This window comes from Anabrus simplex, chromosome 2 (genome assembly GCF_040414725.1).
Source record: "Anabrus simplex isolate iqAnaSimp1 chromosome 2, ASM4041472v1, whole genome shotgun sequence".
Taxonomy (NCBI): domain Eukaryota; kingdom Metazoa; phylum Arthropoda; class Insecta; order Orthoptera; family Tettigoniidae; genus Anabrus; species Anabrus simplex.
In genome coordinates, this window is record NC_090266.1 from 521,744,049 (window position 1) to 521,765,722 (window position 21,674).

General features: G+C 39.4%; 1 protein-coding gene across 5 annotated transcripts in view; it reads left to right on the forward strand.

The window, feature by feature from the left end:
* Window positions 1–21,674, forward strand: part of LOC136864203 (tyrosine-protein phosphatase 99A) — a 423,374-nt gene that overhangs the window by 340,037 nt on the left and 61,663 nt on the right. The window lies entirely within an intron of this gene.

The following is a 21,674-nucleotide window of genomic DNA, read 5'->3' on the forward strand; positions in this document are numbered from 1 at the left end:
TTCACTTGGTAGTCCTAGAGTGGAGAGTCTGATTCTGCCCAGCGCCTCACATTCGAAAAGTATGTGTTCAGCTGATTCCTCTGCTTCATTGCATTTCCTACATATGTTGTCTCTTATTACTCCAATTCTGTGAAGGTGTTTTTTTCAGATGGCAGTGTCCTGCCAACAGTCCTACTACCCATCTTATATTTTCTCTGCTGAGTTTCAACAGTTCTTTAGTATGCTTCTTGTTTGGTCCTTTTATCAGTTCCTTTGCAAGTCTGCATCCTGGAGTATTTTTCCAGTTTTCCATTTTTTAAATTTTTTTGTACCCATTTTCCTATGTAGTGTCAGGCTTGTCCATAGGAAATCCTGCATACAGGTTCTGGGCCTACAAAATGTGTTTCTGCCCCTTTCCTGGCCATTTTATCTGGCTTTTCATTTCCTTCTATACCTTCATGCCTTGGTACACATATTATTTTGACAGTGTTGTATTTTGAGAACTTCAGGAGAAGTAGGTCTACATCATACACGTGTACGTCCATCACTTGCATACAGACATAACCTACTCTCGTCACTGAAGACAACAGAATGCCATTCCCCTCACCAGTCTACTCTTTCACGACACCAGAGTAGCTGTGCTTGGCAGTGTTCTGGTGTCAGTGGTAGCCTAGCCAGAGGCACACATGTTTGTAATCCTGCTGCAAGTAGATGGTTCCCAGTGGTCCTTGGTTACACAGCAGGTGCAACATGTGACCGGATTTTGTTCCTGGATGATGTTCAGTCGGCCACGACTGCTCATACAATGCGTCTATCTCAACGTGCATCTATACTCTGCGGACATCCGGAGCCTGGTCTATGGGTATGGGAATGTTCCACTGAAAGCAGCGACACACCACCAATACATTGTGCCCAACATGTGCAGCAAACCATTGATACGTCCATCCAGATTTCTGTAGGCTCGCAATGCATGGCTGCAGTTGTTCAACAGGAGCACATACTCATCGGTCGGGCATAGTTGTACCCTTGAATAAATGTTGCAAACACTGTTCACCTCTAATCTCAGCACAGTCACTGCCTGCAGAGTCAAAAAAAGAGTGTGCATGGACAGGCCTCCTGATCGTTAATGTCCGTGACAAATGAATCACTAACACCACAACCCATCACTATGCACACATTATACCCTGGTTTCACTGAACGCAGTCCTGAAGGATGTTGCATGTTTGTTTTCTGGTAATGCACAAATGAAAACCACACATTCTGATTCACAGTTCATTTATGGTTTAGAAGCACCTGTTAATTAAGAGATTTTTAATGACTTGAAATATTTTACCATTCAGATTTTTTATGTCCTTAGGCAGTTTGTTATAGAGTAACATACCCTTCACATATGGGCTATGGTCCATCTTTTTTAGTGCGGTGGAAACTCGTGTGATAATCATTCCTAATTCTTGTGTTATAATTCTGGACCTTACTATTACTTATAGTCAGTGTTTTGTTGTGCTTAATAAACAGAATAGATTTATAGATCTGTATGGAATAAAGTGTCATAATATTATGGATTTTGAAAGAATGTTTGCAAGTACTTCGATTCAGAATGCGAAAGATGATCCTTAGAGCTTACTCTTGTAGAATAAAAAGTAAACTATCCCATAGCTAATTGAGGGTATATTACTCCGTAGTACACTTTTGGTAATACATTCATATCTACAATTTTTGATAGCCTAGGTAATAAAAATATTTCAGATATTAAATTTTTACAGACATAGTTAACACAATTCTTCCAGGACATGACTATCTAGAACAATGCCTAAGAACTGAGTAAAATCTGTTGTTTGAAGGTATGTGCCATTTAGCCAAATACTTATCATTGCAATCCCTTTTAAAATCAGAGTTCACCACATTAGTTTTGTTAGGTGTAATTAGTATCATCATGCAGGGAACACCATGGGTCGCATTTACTTACGCGTAGTACCACTATGTTAGGTATGCAATAGGTTTGTGAGTAGTAGTGACTGTGTGTGAATCAGGAGGTGGGTCCTACAGTACCTGTGATTCGTAGCCCTATATGAGCGATACTATGGGATTAGCGACACCATGGTTCTGCCTTACCTATGCTCAGTTCCCACTATGTGAGGAATTCCATGGGATAGTATGAGTCCCTGTGGTTAGTCCACTTATGTGAGGAGCGCCATAGGTTTGCGTTGCCTGTAAATAGCGCCGCAATGTGCGAAACACCGTAGGTCTGTGTTACATGTGCGCATTACACTACCTGTGAATAGTACCATAATGTGTGGCATACCGCGAGTCTCTGCTACTTTTGATTAGTACCGCAACATTAGACATATCATGGTTCTGCTTTCCTAGCGATAAATACCATTGTGAGGGGCCGATGACCTGGATTTTGGACCCGTTTCGATTATAAGCATAATCGATTCAGCATCGTGCTATAGAAGCAGTCCTTGGTCAGTAATACTATTGTTTTGTGCCAGCTTCTGTGCATGTGAGGCACTGTGGGTTATTTCCACTGATAGTTTTAAATTCATATCCGTCCATCCATTCATTCTTCCTCCTCATGCTTTGAATTCTGGTCAGTGGAAGATTTTGGACTTTTTTAAGTTTTCATTTCATTTCGTCTCATTTCATACCATTAGGGTCGATGACCTCGATCTTAGGCCCCTTTAAACAACAAACGTCGATCAATCAATCAATCAGTTTTGTTAGGTGCAATGTAAAGAAGAAAAAAATGTTTTATTAGGATTTACCATAAGGAAATCAGAAGTAAAAAATATGTTCATATGTTCTAAGAATGCATTGATTCATTTTCTTTCCCCCAAGTACTGACAGATGTGTCATCTCCATAGGATACAATGGTGAAGTTTACAAATTCTGGCATTTCATTAACATACAGGAGATGAGAAAAGGTCCCAAAATAGTACCTTGCAGAATATGGTGATTTCAGTGGGAAATCTAACAGGTTTTTTTTTTAACCTCATTATCTATTTCATAATTTACTTCAGCGCACTGCTTACGCTGTTGTAAGTAAGAAGTTAGCAGATGTAAAGTGTCACCATGGACACCATAGTGTTTTAGTTTCTTTAGCAATAGATGATGGGCTACACTATCAGAGGCATTAGATAAGGCTAAAAATACTAAAATTAAATTATTGCTCAAGATAATTTAAAAATTATGAGTTAAAGCTGCTAGAGCCGTAAGAATTGACAAATCTTTCCTGAATCACTGTAAAAATTTCATAGTCTTACATTAGAGAAAGTTGATAATCCCTGTCATGCTTGTATTGGAAGTGTGCTACTGTGCTCCCAGCAAATTATTAACCCTATGGCAGCACTATAGCTGGACAAGTTTCATTTTTCACTACCCCTAGTGCTTCCCTCACTCCTATCTATAACCTGCTGACAACACTGTTGACTCCATTCCATCAGCCTTTTGTTGCAAGTGGGATGTCGTGTGTTATGATTTACTGTAAAATTGTATTTTTACAATTATTATTATTATTATTATTATTATTATTATTTCTTTTGGATGTCTTGTCTGTTAGGTCATCAGCCCAGAGGCTGGTTGGATCCTCAAATAGCACCACCAAGGGTTATGCGGTTATAAGGAAACCGCAAAAACCAATGGTTGCACCAAAATGAGGTGTACTAGGCAAGATGAGGAGTGAGGTAGTTTGCCATTGCTTTCCTCACTGGGCCAGAAAGTACTATTGCAGCAAGACTGACCCTATGAGTAATGCCTTCCATAGCACTCAGATGCACTAGTCATGCTCTGAATGTCAGTACTCAGCACTACCCATACCCCAGCAGCTTCCATATTGTCACAGCCATGGATGTTGACTGGGACTTCGGTGGAAGCTACACTTTACTCTGGCCTGTGTCAAGAGATGGATGCAAGAGTACTGTATCCATCAAGAAATAACAGCAGACAGTTTTGGATAGTAGCACATTATTTTTATTGAAGTCAAAGTACCGTAGCATTATAGCTCATGTAGTTTTAACAAGTTCATCTCAGGGCACACTGTTGCACCCTGATAGCAGTGCTGCTGTTCATGCTGGGCATATTACTCATCCAGTTCCCATGTTCATGTGCCAGATTTCTTTCATATCTGCCACCTGCAGACCCATTCAGCAGTGGTAAGCTCAGCATGTCCATTTGGGAGGGGCAGATACCCAACTATATTTTATAATAAACTGCGTATTAATGTTACCTCCTCAGCCCAAAGGCTTGTTGGATGCTTAGCAGATCCATACCTCAGCTGCCATAGATAGCCTTGGTGACATATAGGAGGCATACTACTGGAATACTGAGGAGTAAGGGAGTTTTCCATTGCTTTCTTCACCAAACAAGGAGTTGCATTACATATGTCTGCCAAGCCAACCCTATGAGCAACATCTTCATTCTATTCATCACAGGTACTGGCTGCATGGTGCCGCTCATATACCTCAGTCACTTTCACATTGTCAATGCTAAGAATGAGACTGAGACAGAAAAATGAAAGTAACAAACTTAATTCATCCCAAACCAGAAGATGCAGTGCATTCTACGCACTGTATTTCACCAGAGATGGATTTGGGCATGTAATACTGTACAATATTGGCATTCTGTGAGTCGGAGCGTGGAATGTTAGAAGTTTGAATTGTTGTGGTAGGTTAGAGAATCTGCAAAGGGAGGTGGATAGACTAAAGTTAGATGTAGTTGGTATAAGTGAAGTACGTTGGCAGGAAGAACAGGATGTTTGGTCAGGCGACTACCGAATTATCAACACAAAATCAAACAGGGGAAATGCAGGAGTTGGTTTAATAATGAATAACAAAATAGGGCAGCGGGTAAGCTACTATGACCACCATAGTGAAGAAAGAATTATTGTCATCAAGGTAGACACCAAACCAATGCCCAGCACAACAGTGCAGGTTTATATGCCTACTAGTTCAGCAGATAATGAGGAAATTGAAAGAATATATGAAGAGTTAGATGATTTAATATAATATGTAAAAGGTGACGAGGATCTAATTGTGATGGGAGACTGGAATGCAGTGGTAGGCCAAGGAAGAGAAGGTAATACAGTAGGAGAATTCGAATTGGGACAAAGGAATGAAAGAGGAAGTCGGCTGGTTGAATTCTGCACTGATCATAATTTAGTGCTTGTCAGTACTTGGTTCAAACACCACAAATGATGGCTGTATGTGTGGACGAGACCTGGAGACACTGGCAGGTATCAAATAGACTTCATTATGATTAGGCAGAGATTCAGAAACCAGGTGTTGGATTTCAAAACTTCCCCAGGAGCAGACGTTGACTCTGACCACAACTTGTTGGTCATGAAATGCCATCTGAAGTTGAAGAAATTGAAGAAAGGAAGGAATGCAAGGAGATGGGATCTGGACAAGTTGAAAGAAAAACGTGTTTCAAGGAACATGTTACACAAGGACTAAATGAAAAGGCTGAAGGAAACACAATAGAGGAAGAGTGGATAGTCATGAAAAATGAAGTCAGTAGGGCTGCTGAAGAAATGTTAGGAAGGAAGAAAAGACCAACAAAGAATCAATGGATAACTCAGGAGATACTAGACGTGATTGATGAATGACAAAAATACAAGAATGCTAGAAATGAAGAGGGCAGAAAAGAATACAGGCGATTAAAGAATAAAGTGGATAGAAAATGCAAGGTAGCTAAGAAAGAATGGCTGAAGGAGAAGGGCAAGGATGTCGAGGGTTGTGTGGTCCTAGGAAAGGTAGATGCTGCATACAGGAAAATCAAGGAAACCTTTAGAGAAAGGAAATCTAGGTGTATGAATATTAAGAGCTCAGATGGAAAGCCACTTCTACAGAAAGAAGACAAAGCAGAAAGATGGCAGGAACATATCCAACAGTTGTATCAATGTAAAGATGTAGATAATTTGGTTCTGGAATAAGAAGAGGCTGTTGATGCTGATGAAATGGGAGACTCAGTTTTGAGGTCAGCGTTTGACAGAGCTGCGAGAGACCTAAATAGGAACAAGGCACCTGGAATTGATGACATTCCCTCTGAATTACTGACTGCCTTAGGAGCAACCAGCATGGCAAGGTTATTCCATTTAGTGTGTAAGATGTATGAGACAGGAGAAATCCCATCCAATTTTCGGCAGAATGTTGTTATACCAATTCCCAAGAAAGCCAGTGCTGACAAGTGTGAAAACTACAGCACCATTAGTTTAGTATCTCATGCCTGCAAAATTTTAACATGTATTATTTACAGAAGAATGGAAAGACAAGTTGAAGTAGAGTTGGGACAAGATCAGTTTGGTTTCAGAAGAAATGTAGGAACATGTGAAGCAATCCTGACTTTACGTCTGATCCTAGAGGTTACAAGTTATGAATCTCATAAGACCGTATTGGATTTCAGAATAAGAAGTTATTATATTAATAAAACCACCTTTCCAATACACAATAGTCCTTTATATATTTAGGATAAAACCATTTATAGAAATTACAAGTAGGACATGTTTCGCTTAATCTTAGTGAGCATCATCAGCTAAAGATAACTTAAACGTCTAATATTACATTTATAAAATACGAAATTTAACAATTTAAAAATAATCAATAAGATTATATTATATCTATTAAAACAAATATTGATCTTCAAAATTGCTTAAAAATGTAAATGACCGAGCTCGATAGCTGCAGTCGCTTAAGTGCGGCCAGTATCCGGTATTCGGGAGATAGTAGGTTCAAACCCCACTGTCGGCAGCCCTGAAAATGGTTTTCCGTGGTTTCCCATTTTCACACCAGGCAAATGCTGGGGCTGTACCTTAATTAAGGCCACGGCCGCTTCCTTCCCACTCCTAGCCCTTTCCAGTCCCATCGTCGCCATAGGACCCATCTGTGTCCGTGCGACGTAAAGCAACTAGCAAAAAAAAAAAAAAAAAAAAAAAAAAAAAAAAAAAAAAAAAAAAAAATTGTAAATGACTATCAAACCTCCGTAACAACCAAGGGACTAATCTCCCCTCAATTAACACACGGGATACACCCGTTTAACTTTTTTTTTTCACCCACGAGATCAGTAGTTCCCCATTTGAAGCCCAATATTAACACACTAATAAATAATGTTTGCAACACAACGCGAGGGAGTCCTATAAGGTTATTTACACCGATCCAGGCGATGTTTTATTCAACAAAGAAGTTCGGTCTTCAACCAATATATGTGATTTTAGCATTCCTCATCAAGTTTATTTTATGAAACAACATCATAGTTCATCACAAGAGCTCACCCTTATGTGAATAACTGTTTTTAATCACAAACAGTCTAATGCCAATGAGCGAAGATTATTATGGTCATTTATTATCAACTAGCACTTAAACAATAACAAATTAAATTTAAACAAATCTTGACGGAAAATCAAATTTTTGGTTCTTCTCTGCCGGTTCATTCGAATACAGCATTTAATTCCTCCAAACAGCTTTGACGTCAATAATTCTGCAAATATACAGATGGATTTATGGCTATTCGGCTGCATTAAATATATTATTATATTAGCCTACTTCTAACGAAACACACAAAAAAAAAAGTAAACTTTCTATGGGAGAATCTCCTCTCACAATATCATTAATATTTACAAGTTGAAAATAATTCAGTCTCAAAAAGCTGTCTATCTCATGCTAGTTTTTAAGCGTCTAAAATATCAGATCCACTTGTGTTAACATTCGTCTCCTCAAATGAAAATGTTACTCCTTTAGAGAACTGAATTAATTTTTTATCGGAAACATTACTCAAAGAAGTCTCTATCTTTAACATCTGACGTCTTGAGGATTTTCAGCATTGTAAGCTTTATTTATCCGACATTAACGTACTGGGGACCGAAAGGGTCAAACTAATTATGTACGCAGACGACATGACGCTGATATCCAGGGATCCCACGTATATACAGACTGCATTCAATAACCTTAGAGCATGGGCGGTTAAGAACTCGCTAACCATCAACAGTGCTAAGACAAAAGTTATGAAATTTAGAAGGGGAGGAAAACTGGCAACATATGACGTTTTCCGTAATGGAAATGAACAACTCGAGATCGTGTCATCATTTAAATACCTGGGTATCACACTGCAGACCACAGGCCCAACCTTCACACTGCACGTAAAGGAAAAAGCAGCGGCAGCAACCAAAGCAATGTACGAGATCCCCAAGCCGCAGAACCTCTCAGTGAACACTGCAATGGCACTATTCAAGCTTAAAGTAGCCCCGGTAGTTACGTATGGGATACAATTGATATGGCACAAATTAACTGTTTCAAACATGAAAAGAATTGAGAATATAAAGGCCAGGTACTTGAAACGGATCCTACAGATCTCAAAATTTACAGAGAATCGAATGGCATACATAATGGCAGACGAAACACTCTTTCTGGAAGACATCAAACAAACATTCGGGCTACCAGACACCGCTGCATCGACTGCCGTCCTTGAAGAAAGGAGACAGAAAGCCCAGCAGATACCTGAAGGTTTCTACGAAACGGAAGTAATGAAGAACAGTGAATGGAAGGGCCCAAACTACAAACTACGCCATGTATACACACGTTTTGGTGTCCACGGATTCCACGGGAAAATATGCCTAACCAACAGATTTCACGCCCCAAACGAAGAATGTATCTGCCGTCTCTGCGGAATGACCTGTCCTAGGTACCAACTGATGAACTGTACTGAACAAACACAACGCATCGGCACACTTGCCAAGGACTGGTAAAAAAAAAAAAAACAACAACTAAGTGATGTACCAAAAGAAAATAATGACGAATTGTAACCTTTAACACATATGTACACATTGTGTTTAATTTCAATAAATAAATTATTATGGTCATTGATTTATACCAACAATTAATCACTACATATTATAGTAACATTTTCAAGTCATTCATTCCATTTACATTTTAAGCAATTTTAAAGATCAATATTTGTTTTAATAGACATAATATAATCTTATTGATTATTTTTAAATTGTTAAATTTCGTATTTTATAAATGTATATTAGACGTTTTTTCGTTATATATACCGGGATCAGGGCCCTGACCCACCATGGATTAAATTATCTTTAGCTGATGATGCTCACTAAGATTGAGCGAAACATGTCCTACTTGTAATTTCTATAAATGGTTTTATCCTAAATATAAAGGACTATTGTGTATTGGAAAGGTGGTTTTATTAATATAATAACTTCTTGATCCTAGAGGATCGAATTAAGAAGAACAAGCCCACGTACATGGCGTTCGTAGATGTAAAAAAGGCATTTGATAATGTTGATTGGACCAGGCTATTTAAGATTCTGAAGGTAATTGGGATCAGATACCTAGAACGAAGAATTAATCTACAATCTTTATAAAAATCAGTCTGCAGTCATAAGAATCGAGGGCTTTGAAAATGCAATCCAGAAAGGAGTGAGGCAAGGCTGTATTTTGTCCCCCCTCCTTTTCAATGTTTACATAGAACAGGCAGTAAAGGAAATCAAAGAGGAATTTGGAAAGGGAATAACAATCCAAGGAGAGGAAATCAAGGCCTTGAGATTTGCTTATGATATTGTTATTTTATCTGAGACTGCAGGAGATCTCAAGAAGCTGCTGAATGGTATGGACGAAGTCTTGGGTAAGGAGTACAAAATGAAAATAAATAAGTCCAAAACAAAAGTAATGGAGTACAGTCAAAGGCAGGTGATGCAGGAAATATTAGATTAAGAAATGAAATCTTAAAGGAAGTAGATGAATATTGTTACTTGGGTAGTAAAATAACTAATGATGGCAGAAGTAAGGAGGACATAAAATGCAGACTAGCACAAGCAAGGAAGAGCTTTCTTAAGGAAAGAAATTTGCTCACTTCGTGGTTCTTTACCATTCCTTACCACCTTTAAAGGTACAAACCTGTTTTCACATACCTCAACAATTGTTTTAAACCCATCCCCGAGTCTGTTTACATTCTTATTTACCGTTTTCCACCAATCATAATTACTTTGAAGTAGAGTTTGAGGGATGTTCCACCATTCAACACATCGCAACAAACGTTCTTGTAATGCCAATATTTCATATGGTTATAAGTGTGTTCATTTGAATGAGTGTGTTATCAAACAATACAAATGTTACCAGTGTTCCGTGTACATGAACACGTGACAGTTTAGACTAGATCTATGTCTTTATACATTTTGCTTCGTGGTGTGTATTTCATCCTATCTTTTTCAGACAGAAACAGGACTGTCAAATCCAAGAATGCTCTTAGAGGGCCAAGTTTTTCACACGATTATAAGTGTCCTTATTGTGTTTTGTAATTATTTTCAATCCAGTACATGTAATTCCAGTGTTCCGTGTTCTATGAACACAAGACTGTTAAAGCCAGAACTGGGAACTTTCTAAGCTCCAAGTTCTCCTTGCCAAGTGTATGGTGCATTTCAAGGTAATATCTATCAACTCAATGATGTATTTCCATGCAACCACCTATAGGTGCATGGATTTTTTTTTACGATGATTGTTATCAGATTCCCCTTAATTTAATTTTCACCAAGAACTGATGATGACTCCATGGTAGTCGGAACTGGTCTTCTTATAATTTAATAAATTGTTGCAATGTGTTGAATGGTGGAACATCCCTCAAACTCTACATTGTTGGTTAAACGTCAACACGGAAATGAAGATCATAACTTACGATACCATAATTACTTTTTTTAAACTGCCTCATGCCTGCTTTATCAGCCATATGGTACTGCCTAATAGTCCTACTTTTAAAACCTTCCTTTCTATCACATTTACGACTACGACAAAAACAGCTTCGTGATCACTAATACCATCTATTACTTCGGTTTCTCTATAGAGCTCATCTGGTTTTATCAGCACCACGTCCAAGATATTTTTCCCTCTAGTTGGTTCCATCACTTTCTGAATCAGCTGTCCTTCCCATATTAGCTTATTTCCCATTTCTTGGTCATGCTTCCTGTCGTTCACATTTCCTTCCCAATTGACATTTGGTAAATTAAGATCTCCCGCTACAATCACATTCCTTTCCATGTCGTTTCCCACATAGCTGATTATCTTATCAAATAATTCTGAATCCGTGTCAGCGCTATCCTTTCCCGGTCTGTACACTCCAAAGACATCAAGTTGCCTATTATTTCACAGATACCAAATTGTATCTTGAGCCATCGCTGGCATTCTGGCATCTTACCTCTGCAGTTAGCCTTCTTAGCCCACTGCCATTCCCCATTTAAAGGCGGATGCCCGGCCGTAATTACCGTTTTTTTTTTTTTTTTTTACAGAGTCTTTTAATAAATCCCAATAGGCACAACAGCATAAATACCACCTTTTAAAAGAAAATAATTAGAAGTCAAATGAATAAAGATATTAATGTAATTTCCTGTGCATTTTGTTCCTAAATGATTAGTGCACATAAAAGTGTACTTACCCTAATTTTGAATTTCCACATTTCGCTCCTGATGGTATTCCAAAAAGCACCCCGTCCTGCACAGTGGTAGATCGCACTGCTTACATTTGAATGTTGTTTATATTCCTCTCCCAGAAGCTGCCTTGCTCTTCATTTGTAAACACAAAGCACGCACCTTGGCACGACCAGGTACCTTCACAAGAGAATGAAATAATTTAGGGGATGGACAGCTGATGAGTAAACTTCTTTTCCTGCCCATACGTTTGCGGGACTTGAAGTTCCCGATCAGCTGTTGCACCAAGTTGCACCGGAAGTTCAGCTGTCTGTTTCCATGAGCTGTGAGAGCTGGTCAGTTACTCGTATCATAAAGAATGAAACTGTTCACAATGCACATATTGATCTTCCCTTGAATCCTACCATAGCTTCATCTACTGCGAGTTCCTGGCCAGGTGCGTACAAGATTATTGAAATTTTCAGTAAGTTGTAGAGCTGGTCTTGCTTTGTACAGAATATTGTAATGTTCATCTTGTGTTGTTGGCCTGTTTACAGGGCTACATAGATGTAAATATTGCCCATGTTTCCTAAACCACTTCTGTGTCATTGCCTGCCTTACTAACGGGCACACGCAAAAGTCTCCTCAGAAGTAATCGTCTGTTTCAGTTAAAACAACCAATCCCGTATAAATTAGAACTCCTTCATATGCCCTTATTTCATCAGCATTAGTGTCTTGCCAGGTAGTATCAGCAGTGCCAGTTTTTCTTTGTAAATATTCAGCGTGAATATTCGTCTGCTCTGCTACTAGCTCATAAAATTCCGATCCCACAAATAAAAAAATATTTTTCTGAACTCCAGGAAGGTAAATCGTGATTTGGACCGGCATTGTTTTCCCATATTTTCAGTTCATCAAAACGAATATTGTGATTCCAGATATCACTAGTAACTTTTCTTTGTAGCCCTGTCCCTCGATCTTCACACAATATTTGTTCACGCTCATGATTCTCGGAATCATTATCACTACTACATTCATCAGAATAAAATTCTGAACCACAACTAGAAAGCTCACTATCTCTACTAACTTCTAACATATCTTCAATTTCGCATTCTTTCATACCTTTCGACACAACTCCGCGATTAGACGACATGGTGTGAACTTGAACAAGAATGATCTCTAACTGAAAGGCAAGATCTATAAAGTAGGTCTCCTGGGGATATACACAAAGGAAAAGCTGTTAACAAGGTCCTAACAGCTTGATGAGTCAAGGGAATACAGTGTGGTTTCACAAGACCCTTCAATATTTCTCTCAACACACTTCTCATGAACGTGAGTGTGACGAGCGCTTTGGAGTGTTCAGCATGGCAGGTGGGTGATAATGCTCGAGCGCTCTGGAGCATTAGGGAGGGCAAAAAATTAAAGCACTGTAACAGTACAAATGGCTTCATTCAGCGAGAACTGCTTTTATCGATACCTACCTTAGTCTGAATGAACAGCCATAACTTGTAAACACTACATTCCACACACCGGGCGAGTTGGCCGTGCGCGTAGAGGCGCGCGGCTGTGAGCTTGCATCCGGGAGATAGTAGGTTCGAATCCCACTATCGGCAGCCCTGAAAATGGTTTTCCGTGGTTTCCCATTTTCACACCAGGCAAATGCTGGGGCTGTACCTTAATTAAGGCCACGGCCGCTTCCTTCCAACTCCTAGGCCTTTCCTATCCCATCGTCCCCATAAGACCTATCTGTGTCGGTGCGACGTAAAGCCCGTAGCAAAAAAAAAAACAAAAAAAAACCATTCCACACAGACCAACCATTGCCAACACTTTGAATTGAGGCACTTGTACATTTTAACTGACACTGATACCTCCCAAACATCCAGGTGACAATGGAACCCTCTGTTTTTTAGTCAGGACATGTTGTTGCCGTTATAGTCCAATCCCCATCCGACATGACCAAATTTATTATGTGAGCTGTGTAAAGATAGCAGAATGTCAGAGGCGGTGTAGCTTGTGTTGACCACCATGTGGTGGTGGTGGTGGTTGACCACCTCCCTAAAATAAAGCCATTGAGAGAGGTATTGGCATTGTGCTTCACTGCTGCTCATTTGAACAGACAAAGTTATACTTTTTTTTCTTTCAGAGTTGAAGTCTGACAGTTAAGTGGCAAAACTCTGGACTACAGATAATTAACAACCGCCACCAAACAATGTTTCCAAGTATAAATAGGCATTCCTGATAATAAGCGTGTTTCTTGTGGTCCAAGTGCTTTTATCGCGGTTACGTGTGAATGAAATTGAACCGACTAGCGTATACTTTGATGTTAAGTGCGGTGTAACTTGTTGGGAAGATATACTCTCCAATAATAAGCTGCAAATAAGTGCCCACGTGTTGTGTGTTAACGGCAAGCAGCAGAGAATGGCGTCCAGTCAGCGTGTAAAGCACAAGCCTTCGGCCAGTGACACATCCATCCTGACGCTGAGTGTTCTACTACTAGCAGTTGCCGGCGATGTCCAGCTGAACCCAGGACCGGAGGTAAATACCAACCTTAGCATCTACTACCAGAATGTCTGTAGTCTTAAGAAATCACTCGTGGACTTTAACGTCGCTCTGAGTGACATGCATTACGACTGCGTGTGTTTAGCGGAGTCCTGGCTCGGCTCTTCAATAGACAATAGTGAAATACTGAATGACAATTATGTTATTTTCCGCCAAGATAGGCAAAATATCATTACTAGTAAGAAAAAGGGAGGTGGGGTTTTAATAGCAGTGAACTCTGCGTACGGTCCAGTGCAACGACCTGACTTAACGGGAAACTGGGAATGTGTTGTTGTGAAAGCCACCCCATCCCCTGGCCGAGCGCTATACATAGTCTGCTGTTACCCGCCCCCGGACGAGGTGAAAGTACGGCTCACAGACTTCCGAGAAACCCTGGCTCGAATCAATCGCGTAGCAAAACAAAATGACACTATTATTGTATGCGGAGATTTCAATATAAGCCAATTAGCCTGGGCGTCAGACGATTCGGGATCTATTAATCCTATTCTCGCCCATGTCAACGAGGAAGCCTGCTTTCTTTTAGAGATCACTAACGAATTTAACCTTCGCCAAGTTTGCGGTTTTCCAACACGAGGAAATAACTTCCTGGACCTTGCTTTCGTGTCTGAAAAAGTCACTAATAATACCCTGTGTGAAGCAACAGAACAGTTAGTACAATCAGATCATTCTGCGCTTGAGCTCAGACTTCATATTTCCCGTGTTCCTCGTTTACCACAGACTACAAAATCATTATTCGTTTGGACAAAAGCAGACTTTCCCATCTACGAAATATCTTATCCCGTTGTCCGTGGAACTTGCTCGAATCCTGCCCATCTCTTGATGCCGCAGTTGACTTGTTTTATGACTTACTGCACAGCGCTCTTCAGGACGCCGTACCTTCCCGCATCATGAAGACCAGGCGTCTTCCCTCTTGGTATGGTTCCGAACTTACAGACAAAATGCGGGCAAAGGAAAGAGCAAGGAAACGAGCTGCAAAGTCTTCACTTCCTTCAGATTACATCGAATTCGCGGCGCTAAGAAAGAAATACAAACAAATGCAGCGGAGAAAGTACAGGGATTATGTCGGGTCTGTTGAGGAAGATATTATCAGACACCCACAAAGATTTTGGAAATTTATTAATTGCAAAACAAAATCTAGGCGGCTACCATCTATGATGATTAATGAAGACAAGGAAATTAGCTCATTGAAAGAAATTCTGGATAATTTTGCTGACACTTTCAAAACATTCCATCCACCCAGTGTTCCTTGTAATTCTCACACCGAACAATTAGGCGAAATTAATTTATCATCAGTAGTAACTTCGGCATCGGAAGTCTGCAACATCTTGAAGTCGATGGATACGAAGAAGTCTTGTGGTCCAGATCAAATTCCAGGAATTGTGTTACGTGAGTGTGCTGAGGAGCTGGCAACCCCACTAGCTACGATAATCAACTGGTCTCTTCGTACAGGCAATTTCCCGTCGGAATGGAAGAAAGGCTATGTTATTCCAGTGTTTAAGAAAGGTGACAGATCTTTATTTGTCAATTACAGACCAGTAGTTCTTCTTTCACTCATATCCAAAGTAGCGGAAAGAGTCGTATACAAAGCCGTGTACAGTGCAGTCAGTGGTTTAATTAATATTAACCAGCATGGGTTTGTCCAGAAACGCTCAACTACCACCAATCTTGCTGTGTACTCCCACTTCATATCTAGCGCTCTGGACAATTGCAAGCAGGTTGATGCCGTGTACACGGACTTTTCTAAGGCTTTCGACTCAGTGCAGCATAATGCTCTTCTGACTAAGTTGTCAGCATATGGGATTCATGGAAGCTTGCTTGAATGGTTTAAATGTTATCTTAACGAAAGAAGGTATTCAGTAAAATACGAGGGTATCATTTCTCGCCCTTATCAGCCTATGTCTGGTGTCCCACAAGGTTCACTACTGGGACCTTTATGTTTCCTTCTATTTATTAATGATCTGCCATCACAAATCCATTCGAGCAACTACCTGCTCTATGCTGATGACCTTAAAATCTACAGGGTAATTGAAAAGATGAGTGATTGCGAATTGTTACAGTCTGATATAAATAATATTAGTGATTGGTGCAAAAACTGGCATTTAACCCTAAATATTTCAAAGTGCAGTGCGATATCCTTCACGAGAAAAATGCAAGTTAATGTATTCAATTATAATGTAGGGAATCAAGAAGTGAAGCGTGTTAATAAAATTAACGATCTTGGTATTATTTTTAGTAATCAAAATGGACTGTCTTTCAATGAGCATGTGTTAAATATCGTTAACAAGGCATTTAAAACGTTAGGCTTCCTCAAAAGAAATTGCAAGAGTTTTAAATCTGTTGTCCCATTGAAAACCCTGTATTTTTCGCTTATACGATCTAGTCTAGAGTACTGCTCTGAAGTGTGGATCCCCTCACAGCAATACTTAGTTAATGTCTTAGAGCGAGTACAGATCAGATTCTCAAAATGGATTAGTAAAAAGTGTTTGGGTATCAAGCTGTCATCGACAGAGTATGATTTGTTTTGTACAAATATGTGTATTGAGTCGCTTAGGACTAGGCGCAGGTATGTCAACGCACGTCTCATACACAAATGTATCGGTAATTTCCTTGACTGTCCCAATTTACTCCAGTTGCTACCAATTCATGTTCCTTCCCGCAATACCCGACAGGCTGTCACCTTTCACTTACCCAGGTGCAGAACGGAATCACACAGGAACTCTTGGTTTATGCAGGCCCTAAGATCCCTGAACGAAATTAGCGGGATAGTGGATATATTTCACTCGTCAGCTAGTGAAATTCGCAGACATCTTATGGACACTTCATAGACAGAGTGTTCCTTGTATCTTGTTCTGCCCATTTAGTAACTGAAAGTTATACTTCCTTCCTTCGGTCATTTCAAAACATGTCTTTTATCCTTCGTAATGTGTTTTGTAAATATGTATATATTATATATTGCTTATTTATAATTAGTGGTAGTAGTAAGTTCTGTTAATATTGTTATTATTTGAATGTATTATATCATCTGTAATTGGAGAATCAATAACTCTGTTGATGATAAATAAACAAATCAAATCAAATCAAATCAGAGCACACATGATAACATGAAAACAGTACCTTTAAGCTTAAATCAAGAATAAAACTCTGTTATAAGTTCAGATATTTCATACTGCCTTTCCTCAAGAGCTACCTGTGATCAACCTATGAGAATTGTCCTTCTTTTTTTATGGAAGATACATTATAGAATTATGTATTCAAGTCAATTGAACAAATTGATATAAAAATAATGCTTGACGCTTGTGACCGTCAATCTTCAAAGTTCTTGATGAGTGGTGATTTGTTTGTTGACATGTAAGCTTGGTTATGGCTCTGAGAGAGTGCATGTCTGGCACAATTAGCAACAGCATCACGAGGACACGAAGCAAGGGAACATTCCATTCTTTCCGCATTGTCTTGATAGGACAATTCTCATTGCTTTTAAAAACGAAACAATTTTAGTGAAATACCAGTATTTTTTAATCAGTTCATGTGTATTTGTTTGTAAGTGTGTTTGTCCAATGCTTTAATTCAGGTATTTTGAGCTGAATATGGTCCTAAAAGAACCAAAACTGGTATTTAAATATTAAATTTTGATATTGTACTTACATAGTGTTGATTGGTGAAACATCTTATGTAATATTTTTCAAAACTAGGCAGTAATCAATACGGAAATGAAAATCATTAACTATGGAAGGGAATATTTGATGCAGAACAGAATATATGAAATGCTTGGAACCACAAAGCATCATTCAAAACATCCAAAATAACCAATTCGTAACTCGGTGACAATCCCTACCAACTAAAACTAAGTCTAACCTAAAAGTAATATTCAACTATTAACTATTATCAAATTAATAGTAAGCTAATTATGAATAGTAGAAAGGAATGACTGCACATGTGCACTAAAATATAAACTCGCTGACAATACAAATACTGTATGCACACACAATGATAATATACTAACACAAAACAGGTACAAATCAGAATTTGCCAGGAAAGGTCATCAAGTTACAATGAGAAATATACACTTGGTTTAGCACCATGAACATGTCAACATTGTGTGTGTTGCTGTGACAAAACACCATTTTTCACAACACCAGCACCAACATCATACCCCAACTCTGGAAAAAGACCTGTAGCATGCTGCGTTGAAGAACACAAAAAGAGGCATATTGGGATTGTTCAAAGATGGTAGTGTATGAAGATGAGATTGTCCTTGTCCTTATGTGTTTTAATATTTGTCCTAGTTTTCTCTTTATATTGCTCCGTCTTCCTACACTGACCTGTCCTGTTTGTCTTTTTATGTATGTACTGTATTCCTTTTCATGTTCCTGTCTTGATACGACTTGATTTGACACTTTTTTTGTTCCTTTCCAGTACTGAAATTATCCCTTTGAGATATTTTCCTTTGTTTGTATTTGTCCTGTGTTCCTAATCTTTTACCACCTGTATTCATCTTTAACTTATGTTTCTTCCAATTTCCTGTATTTATCCAACTTTCTTCTTATCCTACACTTCCCACGTCAAGACTGAAGATATGTCAAGATGGACCCTCAGTGAGTGTTGATGTCCGCTCTCCTGATGATGTTGGGAAGCAGAAATGAGCTTGTCGGAGTGTGAGAGGATATGGATGTTGAAGAAGAGGAATTGAGGAGGAGAGATCCTATTTATTCAAAGATGGCAGTGCATAAAGATGTGGAGACTTTCCTTGTACCTTTGTGTTTTCAAGTTTGCCCTTGTCTTGTCTTGTCTTTCTATTGCTCCATCTTCTTACACTGACCTGTCATTTATTTTTTAGAAACAATTGAACCTATCGATATAGTGTGGCTTATATCTTCGTGGAAGAAGAATTATATTTTCATAACTAAAATTAAGTGTGATAAAATATTACATGCGAGGAACATACAATATCATGCACTCAATTTTAATTTCTTTTAGCTACAATACATGCCAACTTTAAAAACAATTCTCTGTTATGTAATTTATTTACAACCTCGGATCGTTTTATACACTCCTGTTCATAAAACCCAGAACACCTTGAAAGACGAGAGATAGAAAGTTCATATTCACAGGACATGTGCATTAGTATGTTCTGAAGAAATGATTAGCATTGGAACCAAGTTGACCGGGCGAGTTGGCCATGCGGTTAGAGTCGCGCAGCTGTGAGCTTGCATCCAGGAGATAATGGGTTCGAATCCCACTGTCGGCAGCCCTGAAGATGATTTTCTGTTGTTTCCCATTTTCACACCAGGCAAATGCTGGGGCTATACCTTAACTAAGACCATGGCCGCTTCCTTCCCACTCCTAGGCCTTCCCTATCCCATCGACGCCATAAGACCTATCTGTGTCGGTGCGACATAAAGCAAATAGTAAAAAAAAAGAACCATGTCGGCCCTCAGGTTCAAAGTCCACATCAATGTCACGACACACCACCAACGACTAGTAAAATGTGCCTGCATCTGACGTTGCTATTAACCAAAGGTAATGGATTAGTATGACTTGAGCAGACTTGCAGGATGCCTCGCAGACTTATGCAAGAACCATACCATCAAATGAGTGAGTTTGAAAGAGGGCGCATTATTGGCATGAGAGAATGTGATGCATCCATACGGAAAATTGCTGCTCTTGTGGGATGAAGTGTGTCAGCAGTGCAACGGGTGTGTACAGACTGGTTCACAGAAGGCAGCAGAACATGAGATGGGTCTGGTCAAACCACCCAGACCACCCCCCGAGGAGATCGACACCTCATCTGAATGGCATTGCAGGACAGATCTGCGTCCTCCTCGGCTCTGGCGCAACAGTGTAACACATCATACACTATCAGGAGGGACAGTCCATCGCTGTTTATTATTGTCTGGGTTACCGGCGCGCCGTCCACTTCTCTGCCTACCTTTAACTAATGTGCATAAACATGCTAGACTGCAATGGTGTATGGAACGTCACTGGGGACAGGAATGGCAGTAGATAGTGTTTTTGGACGAATCCAGGGTCTGTTGGTTTGAAAATGATGGCCCCATTTTGGTTCACCGCAGACAGGGGGAGAGGCATCACATTGACTGCATTCGCATAAGATATATAGCGCCAACTCAAGACCTTATGATGTGGGGTGCTATTGGGTACAACCGCAAATCGTAGTTGGTGCATGTCCAGGGCACTGTGACCAGTTTGACCTACATGAATGACATCCTGCGACCCGTAGCCATAACCTTTCTGCACAACACCCCAGACACCATATTTCAGCAGGACAATGCGTGACCACATGTTGCTGCACAAACACGTGCCTTCTTGTTGTCACAGAATGTCAGACTATTGCCTTGGCCCGCCCGATCGCTTGACTTGTCCCAATCAGAAATGTGTGGGATATGGTGAAACGACTGGTGCGGTGCTGTGACCCAATGCCATCCACCAAAGATGAACTGTGGAACCAGGTGAATGCAGCATGGATGGCTATACCCCAGGATGCCATTCGCACCTTATACACATCAATGCCATCACGCATGGAACAAGTTATCAGTGCCCAAGGAGAACCCAGTGCCTACTAGGCAACAGGACACATGCTGAACCTAGGTGACTGAAATGCTAATCATTTCTGCAGAACATACTAATGAACACGTCCTGTGAATATGAACTTTCTATCTCTAATCTTTCAAGGTGTTCTGTTTTTTATGAACATGAGTGTACTGGTATATGGCATGGAAATTATGTAACATAATTCAACAGTGCTGTAATATTTTGTGCTAAAGTTGTGTTAATTATCAAAGAGTGAACATTCAGAGGGTCATATATTGATGCATTTTGCAAGGTGTGTATTGTGCATTATGATATAATGCAGGTACTTATTCTACTTTAAAGACATAACACCAGTTAGTGATAAGTGACTGAAACCTCAGAATAATTCTTCAGTAAACAGACATTGCATGCAGGAGATTGTGGGTTCGAACCCCACTCATGGCAGCCCTGAAGATGGTTTTCTGTGGTTTCCCATTTTCACTTCAGCAATATGCTGGGGCTGTACCTTAATACAGGCTATGGCCACTTCCTTCCCATTCCTAGGCCTTTCCTGTCTAATTGTCGCCATAAGGCCTATCCCGGTCAGTGTGACGTAAGTCAATTGTAAAAGTAAACAAACTTTAACTTGGAAAGTTGAAGTATTTAAGACTGGGCCAATGACTTAAATGTTAGGCCCTTTTAAACAGCAATCATCATCAAATATTGAACACTTTGCAAATTCTGAATTTTTAACATAGTGATTTCGTTCTGTTTTTTAATTGTATCACACTGCAAAATTTTTAGACTAAGAGGTCCACAACCTCACTATACACACTTATTGATTGTTTCTGTCTTATCTCATTTGTTTTCATTTTTTCTTCATAGGTTTCAACACACTTTTTAACTTCAAATATGCAAAAATATTAACTTTATTTCAGTGAAGATGGCTCAAACAAGTCGAAACATGTTTGACTTTTATTACTCCATCTAATGTTGGAGATATGTATGTATTGAATAGGACACATTAAATTATCCTTTGTAAAGTGAAAACCATCAATACGGAATGATTCTAAATCTTGTAAATATTAAACATGCATATATAAACAAATATTTGAATAAGACTTGAATAATACACTCACATTTGTGAGATGCTGTTTGTACAAAAGTGTTATTCAGCATTGTATTTGATGATATGAGATCTGTATAGCTTTCGTTA